The sequence below is a fragment of the Bos grunniens genome, chromosome 13 (assembly GCF_055505025.1).
Source record: "Bos grunniens cultivar Pamir isolate PY7600 chromosome 13, Bosgru_T2T1.0, whole genome shotgun sequence".
Classification (NCBI taxonomy): Eukaryota; Metazoa; Chordata; class Mammalia; order Artiodactyla; family Bovidae; genus Bos; species Bos grunniens.
Window position 1 is genome coordinate 9,899,065 of NC_141177.1, and position 8,814 is coordinate 9,907,878.

General features: G+C 43.6%; 1 pseudogene across 1 annotated transcript; it reads right to left on the reverse strand.

Annotated features, from left to right (window-relative positions):
• Positions 1–7,704: 7,704 nt before the first annotated feature.
• LOC147360162 (small ribosomal subunit protein uS15 pseudogene) lies at positions 7,705–8,224 on the reverse strand (annotated as a pseudogene). Its single transcript, XR_015138972.1, has one exon. The product of XR_015138972.1 is annotated as a small ribosomal subunit protein uS15 pseudogene (transcript).
• Between the last annotated feature and the right edge of the window lie 590 nt (positions 8,225–8,814).

Below are 8,814 nucleotides of genomic sequence, written 5' to 3' on the forward strand. Positions count from 1 at the left end.
ACTAACATCCAAAAAAGATGTCTTCTTCATTATAGGGGACTGGAATGCAAAAGTAGGAAGTCAAGAGCTACCTGGAGTAACAAGCAAATTTGGCCTTGGAGTACAAAACAAAGCAGGTCAAAGGCTAACAGAGTTTTGCCAAGAGAAAGCACTGGTCATAGCAAACACCCTCTTCCAACAACACAAGAGAAGACTCTACACATAGACATCACCAGATGGTCAATACTGAATCAGATTGATTATATTCTTTGCAGCAAAAGATGGAGAAGCTCTATACAGTCAGCAAAAACAAGACTGGGAGCTGACTGTGGCTCAGATCATGAACTCCTTATTGCCAAATTCAGACTTAAAGAAAGTAGGGAAAACCACTAGACCATTCAGGTATGACCTAAATCAAATCCCTTATGATTATACAGTGGAAGTGACAAATAGATTCAAGGGATTAGATCTGATAGACAGAGTGCCTAAAGAACTATGGACGGAGGTTCATGACATTGTACAGGAGGCAGTGATCAAGACCATCCCCAAGAAAAAGAAATGTAAAAAGGCAAAATGGTTGTCTGAGGAGGCCTTACAAATAGCTGAGAAAAGAAGAGAAAAGAAGAAAAGGAGAAAAGGAAAGATATACCCATTTGAATGCAGAGTTCCAAAGAATAGCAAGGGGAGATAAGAAAGCCTTCGTCAGCAATCAGTGCAAAGAACTAGAGGGAAACAATAGAATGGAAAAGACTAGAGATCTCTTCAAGAAAATTAGAGATACCAAGGGAACATTTCATGCAAAGATTAGCACAATAAGGGACAGAAATGGTAGGGACCTAACAGAAGCAGAAGATATTAAGAAGATGTGGCAAGAATACACAGAACTATACAAAAAAGATCTTCATGATCCAGATAACCACAATGGTATGATCGATCACTCACCTAGAGCCAGACATCTTGGAGTGCAAAGTCAAGTGGGCCTTAGGAAGCATTACTACAAACAAAGCTAGTGGAGGTGATGGAATTCTAGTTGAGCTATTTCAAATCCTAAAAGATGATGCTGTGAAAGTCCTGCACTCAATATGCCAGCACATTTGGAAGACTCAGCAGTGGCTACAGGACTGGAAAAGGTCAGCTTTCATTCCAATCCCAAAGAAAGGCAATGCCAAAGAATGCTCAAACTACCGCACAATTGCACTCATCTCACACACTAGTAAAGTAATGCTCAAAATTCTCCAAGCCAGGCTTCAACAGAACATGAACTGTGAATTTCCAGATGTTCAAGCTGGATTTAGAAAAGGCAGAGGAACCAGAGATCAAGTCACCAACATCCACTGGATCATCGAAAAAGCAAGAGTTCCAGAAAAACATCTATTTCTGCTTTATTGACTATCCCAAAGGCTTTAGCTGTGTGGATCACAACAAACTGTGGAAAATTCTTCAAGAGATGGGAATACTAGACCACCTGACCTGCCTCCTGAGAAATCTGTATGCAGGTCAAGAAGCAACAGTTAGAACTGGACATGGAACAACAGACTGGTTCCAAATCAGGAAAGGAGTATGTCAAGGTTGTATATTGTCACCCTGCTTATTTAAGTTACATGCAGAATACATCATGTGAAATGCCAGGCTGGATGAAGCACAAGCTTCAATCAAGATTGCCGGGAGAAATATCAATAACCTCAGATACACAAATGACACCACCCTTATGGCAGAAAGCAAAAAGAAACTAAAGAGCCTCTTGAGGAAAGTGAAAGAGGAGAGTGAAAAAGTTGGCTTAAAGCTCAACATGCAGAAGACTAAGTCATGGCATCTGGTCCCATCACTTCTCAACAAATAGGTGGGGAAACAGTGGAAAAAGTGAGACTTTATTTTTTTGGACTCCAAAATCACTGCAGATGGTGACTGCAGCCATGAAATTAAAAGACGCTTGCTCCTTGGAAGAAAAGCTATGACCAACCTAGAAGCATATTAAAAAGCAGAGACATTACCAATAAAGGTAAGTTAGTCAAAGCTGTGGTTTTTCCAGTAGTCATGTATGCATGTGAGAGCTGGACTATAAAGAAAGCTAAGCACCAAAGAATTGATGCTTTTGAACTGTGGTGTTGGAGAAGACTCTTGAGAGTCCCTTGGACTGCAAGGAGATCCAACCAGTCCATCCTAAAGGAAATCAGTCCCGAGTGTTCATTGGAAGGACTGATGCTGAAGCTGAAATTCCAATACTTGGGCCACCTGATGAGAAGAAATGACTCACTGGAAAAGACCCTGATGCTGGGAAAGATTGAAGGTGGGAGGAGAAGGGGACAACAGAGGATGAGATGGTTGGATGGCATCACCGACGCGATAGACATGAGTTTGAGTAAACTCCGGGAGTTGGTGATGGACAGGGAAGCCTGGCCGACTATACAGTCCATGGGGTCGCATAGAGTCGGACACGACTGAGCGATGAACTGAACTGAATCCGGGCCTAGAGGGCAGAGTTGTCTGTCTGCCCGAGATCACAGTGAGAGAACCGCAGCTGAGCCAGGGAGTAACCTGGGCGGCGGGGCTGTGTGTCCTGATTGGAACGGAGACGTCAAGGATGGAGGTGGCAATGAGGCAAAGCCTCAGCCCCCTCCTTGACGCTGGCGAGGACAGCCTTCTGTGGGTTGTTTTTTCCTTCTCGCCTGTATTTCTCATGCAATCTCTGCAGTGGCCACTAGATGGTGCCTGGAGCTCTGATTCTGAGTTGGGTCCCAGAGCCCTTGGACTTCCCAGGTGGCTCAGTGGAAAAGAACCTGCCTGCCAATGCAGGAGACGAGGGTTGGATACCCGGGTCAGGAAGATCCCCTGGAGAAAGAAATGGCAACCCTCTCCGGTATCCTTGCCTGGAGAATTCCAGGGACAGAGGAGCCTGATTTCTGATTTTCATTTCAGTGAACTACCTGATATCCTGGCAAGGCCTCCAACTTGTACAATTTCAAAAGTCTTGGTGGGAGGGAGGCATATACAGGGAACACAGTGCAAATAGTGCCCCCACTAGCGTTGTGAAAAGGTCTTCCCCAAATCCTTCCAATAAAGCCCTTCCTGCTTAGTGATCCAGACTTGGTGTGTCTGTTGCTTGCATCCAAGACCTTTGTCCATGCCTTGGTCCATTCTTTGTAAGGGCTGCATAGTGTTCCACTCTATGTATGTCTCATGTTTCATTTCAGCACCCTTTAGTGGATGTTATCTGGGCAATTTACAGCTATTTTACATTCCATAGACAGACACAATAGCATGCTTCTTAGAACCTATTTTCCAGTCCTTATAACCTCATCTCCGACTCTCCCCACACCTATAGGCACATAGTTTGGGTAGAGAGTGGCCTTATCCACAGTCCCACACTGTGGCAGGTGTGATCCTCCACCTGCTTGATCAAGGACGTGCATGCATGCGCGCTCAGTCGCTCAGCTGTGTTCGACTCTTTGTGACCCCATGGACTGTAACCCACCAGGCTCCTCTGTCCATGGGGTTCTCTAGGCAAGAATAGTGGAGTGGGTTGCCATTTCTTTCTCCAGAAGTCCTTCCCAGCCCAGGGATTGAACCTCCATCTCTTAAGTGTCTTGCATTGGCTGGCGGATTCTTTACCACGGAGCCACCTTGATCCAGGGAGGACTGGCCAAACATCGAGGATAACAGAGAAACAGCTCAGTGGGCTAGGGAGGAAATGGCAGATGATTTGGGGAAGGTGGGTGTGTTTGGGCAGCCAGCCAGGACCCCTCATGCCCAGTGTTGGACTGTGTCACCTCAGTTCTGTGAGGGAGGAAATACCTGCACAGCCTCTGATGCTTTGAGGGACCCGTGCCTTGTATGTCCCCCTCCCAGAGCCACCTGCACTTCAAAAGGAGTCCGGAAGGAAGGGAGCAAGGTTGACCCAAAGGGAATGCCATTCATGGTGGGATTTCAGACAGCCAAGGTCACACATCTGTACAGAGACCGTCATGTGTTCCAGGGATGATGATGGGTTCTTTATCCTATACAACCCCATGTAATTCCTGTGGCAACACTCTGAGGCTGGTATCACCAGTTCCATTTCACAAATAAGGCAACTGAGGCCAGAGATGAGAAGAGAGATTCCCAAAACCATTCCAGGAGCGTGTCTATGTCGGGGGCTCTTTCCACTCTATCAGTAACGGGGAGAAAGTTTGGGGTGAAAGTGGGAGGCTATCCCTTGACCTAGTACCAGCTGCCCAAAGGCAGAGGTCTTGGAGGAAAGAGGGATTGGTGAAGGGTTGGGAAGAGAGCTGGGGAGCCCTTTCACTGGCAATTCAGCTGCCTTCCAGAAGGTTACAAGTGCACCGCATTTACTGGAAATGTTAGAAAAGACCCTAAGATGCTGGGAAAGATTGAAGGCAGGAGGAGAAGGGGATGACAGAGGACGAGACGACTGGATGGCATCCCGACTCAATGGACGTGACTTTGAGCAAGCTCTGGGAGATGATGGACAGGAAAGCCTGGCGTGCTGCAGTCCATGGGGTCGCAAAGAGTCAGACACAACTGAGTGACTGAACAACAGCAACAGACCAGAAGCTAAGTTACAGGCTGTATTGACAGGGGAAGTCCAATCCTGGCCAACAGCTGGATTGCTCATGCCTGAAGGCAATCCTCGGGCTCAACTGCACCTTCAGGAGTAGCTGGGGAGAAGCATAATGATGAAGATGACCTATGGCCTGTGCTTCCCTGTTCTGATGAAAGCTTAGATGTATCCGGAGGCCAGTATGAGATGCTCAGACTCCCACACAATTGCAATGGTGTGCATTTCCCATATAACCCCATTGCAGACGATCAGAGGAGGCTGAACTCATGCAAAACCCACTGTGAACACAACCTCTGGCACCCTGGGCCATGGATAAGAGATCACCTGCCCATTCACCCCTTAGGGGGAACATCTACCTGGCATTTCCAACTTCAACACTTTCTTCCATCACTTTAACAATTTTGCACAAGGAAACTGTGCTGCAACATTTCAAATTAAGCCAATATGGTGCCTTGATATATGGTAAGACAGGAGGAGACCAGGAATGTCCTAATCTCAGGGTCCCCTCTCCACTCTGCTCCCACTGGTAAGGTCTTCTAGTTAAAGAAAAGTGAAGATGTAAATGTTAGTCACTCAGTCACGTCCAGCTCTCTGCAACCCCGTGGACTGTAGCCCACCAGGGTCCTCTGTTTATGGAATTCGCCAGGCAAGAATACTGGAATGGGTACCCATTTCCTTCTCCAGGGGATCTTCCTCACCCAGGGATCGAACCCACATCTCCCGCATTGCGAGCAGACTCTTAGCCATCTGAGCCGCCGGGGAAGCCCTTGACAGTCTGGAGAAGGAGGCTATAAACTGAGTTTCTGGATGAATTTTCTCCCTCAAGTCACGTTGCCTTGGCTGCAGTTCTGCCATGATCTGTGCCCTGTGTCTTGCTTCCCTCCGAAGGTCTGGTTGGAAACTTTAGAGAGTGCATCGGATTGTGAAACTCAAATCACACCCAGAACCCCAGCTTTGGGGGTGGAGGGTTGGGCTCAGAAATGTAACTTTTGGGACTTCCTTGGTGGTCCAGTGGTTGACTTCACCTTCTAATTCAGGGGCTGTGGGTTTGATCCCTTGTTGGGGAATTAAGATCCCACATGCCAAGTGGACAAAAAACCAAAAACAGGGAAAAGCAGAAGCAACATTGTAACAGATTCAATAAAAAGTTTTAAAATGGTCCACATCAAAAAAATCTTAAAAAAAAAAAAGAAATATACCTTTTAACCTTCTGGCCTCGCGGCAATAGAGAGATACAGGAACGAGGGTGAAACGGATGTTGAGGGAGTCAATCCGTAGATTCCACTCTGGCCTCTGCTTGCCATCTCTGAAACGGTCTCTGGGATTCTCCAGTTTGCTGGATCTCAGGTGGGCTGGAAATGGATGTACTGTTGCCTAAAGTCAAGTCCAAACTTGCATCACCGTCAGAGGCCCTGTGGAGATTATATGGGTAAGTGGTTTTCAATCCTATAGATTCTGGTGTCTGGTTTGGTTTTTTTTTTGGTAACAAATCTTTTGTTATAACCCCTTTACTAATCTGAAATGAAATTAATATCTAATATAATTTGGTACACATATGAAATAAAAAACATCACATCTAACTATAATTATAGAAATGAAGTAACAGCAAAGTAAAATTTATAGCAGAAGAGTATGTACCCCAATATTTAAATGTTCCATTAAGGCTGCTTTAAAAATGTAATCAAGCTATTTATAGGAGATATAAATGAAGTACTCGTGTATAAAGGAGCGCGATGTGTACAACGTACTCTCAATGGTCAGAATAAAGTATTATCTCTCTCACACATGGAAGAAAGAGAATGATAAATGTGGCAAAAGGTGAACATTTAGTGGATCTGGGTGAAAGGAAAATGACAGCTCTTTGTATTATTCTTCCAATTTTTTTCTATACACCTGACATTATTTCAAAGTGACAAGTATAATACATGCTAGGGTATAGAATTTCTCAGTATGCTAAAACTGTAAATAATTAGGGTACATCCCAGGAGTTTAAGGTCAGTTCAAGAGCAGGAAATTATCAATGTGATTGAATAAATTAAAAGTTTACAGAAAAAAGTCCAAATGAATCTTTAAATTGATTCATAAAAATTATTCCATATTTTTCTATGATCATTAATGATAAAAAAAAACACACAGTATACTAGCAACCAAAGTGAACATTCTTCACCTGATAAAGATTATTTACAAATACTTCCAGCAAGTATTTTACTCAATGATGAAACTCTAAAAGCGGCACCCTTAAAGACGGTAAAAGGCCGGGATTCCCTCTATCACTGTGTGTGTTAGTCCCTCAGTTGTGTCCGACTCTTTGCAACCTCACAAACTGTAGACCACCAGGCTTCTCTGTCCATGGAATTCTCCAGGCAAGAATCCTGGAGTGGATTGCCATTCCCTTCTCAGAGAACCTTCCCAACCCAGGGATCGAACCCCGGTTCCCTCTATCTATCTGGACCTGGGTTCAATCCCTGGGTTGGGAAGATCTTCTGGAGAAGGGAAAGGCTGCCCACTCCAGTATTCTGGCCTGGAGTTGCCAGAGTAAAACACGACTAAGCCACTTTTACTCACTTTCCGTCAACCACTACTCTGATTCAATATCAAACTACTGACTGTAGGCCAATGCAGTAGAATTGGACATAAAAATAAAGCGGTACAGGAGTGGGGAAGGAAAAGATAGAATGATCAGTGCTTACAGATGATATGAATGTCTTCAGATGAAATCCTAGAGAGTCATGGGTAAACTGTTAAAATTCATGAGAAAACATACTGAGTTTGCAATGACGAAAGTCAATATACAAAAGACTAATTGCATGCTTACATACCAAAAACTATCAAATAAATTAAAAAGAAGGAAAATCCTATTCACAGTAGTCATGAAATTTATTACTAAAAATAAATCAAGGAAAAATTTGCAAGAGTTTTATGAAAAACAATCTTTATTGATTTGAAGAGGACTTGAATAGAGTGATGCTCATTATATATATGAAGACATAACATGGTAAATATTTTGGCTCCTCTCAGTAATATATAGCTGTGATGCAATTTTTTAAAGATCTTGAGAAATTGACCCTAAAATGTATGTGGTAGAGTAAAAAGGCAATAATAGCCAAAACAATTCTGAGTAAGTAAAACAGAAAACGCTTGTGTTTCTGTGGGAAACAAAGCACCAAGATTTTTTTTTTCTGTTAAACAATGATGTTATTGCTTTAGTACAATACACAAATTTATGCAACCAGGGCAGAGGCTGTGGATGACTCATATTTCCGATTAGGGGGTAGGACTCGTTTGGTCTTGTAGTATCGAGCCAACAGGTGAATACGGCTCTCAATCAGAATCAGACTGAATTTAGCATCTTTATCCTTTCTGTTCCTCTCAAGATGCTTCTGAACAGCGACAGCTTTCTTAATTAAATGATAGAGATCCTCAGGGAGATCAGGAGCAAGTCCTTTGGACTTAAGAATTCTCAAGATTTTGTTGCCTGTCACAAAACGTACTTGTGCAACACCATGAGAGTCTCTCAGGATCACACTGATCTGTGAGGGAGTCAGGCCCTTCTTGGCCAGTTTGTAGATCTGCTCCTTCACGTCGTCAGAAGTGAGCTTCAGCCAGGTGGGAACGGCAGAACCGACTGGGACAGGCCCTTCCCCGGAGCGTGCATGCGACCCATGATGGCGGCGGTGTGGTAGCAAAAGGCAAAGCACCAAGATTTTTAAAACACAGATGTTCATTAACAGAGCACCAGGGACTTTCCTGGTGGTCCAGTGGCTAAAACTCGGCACTCCCAATGCAGGGGCCTGGGTTGGGTCTCTGGTCTGGGAACTAGATCACATGTGCTACAACTAAAAAGAACCTACATCCCTCAAGGAAGATCAAAGATGCTGCATGCCGCAAGTAAGACCTGGCACAGCCAAAAAAATATATATATATATATTTTTTTTTAAAAGAGCATTAAGGAAGACGGATTTGATAATAGACAAATTGAGTAAAACTAGAGCCCAGAAATACATCTATATATGAAAACTTGGGACAAAATAGATGTAGTTTATAAATTAATAGGGGATCAATGATATGCATTCCATATTAGGAAAAAATGGAAACAAGATCCCTACTTCAAACTTTCCATGAAAAATAAATTCCAAATGAATTAATAACTTAAATGTGGAAGATAAAATTCATAAAAAGATTTAAAGAAAATGGAAGGGATTGTGTAAGGAGAATATGACATAAACAGTACAATCCATAGAGGGAGAGATGGGTAAAACTGACTCCATCAAAATTAA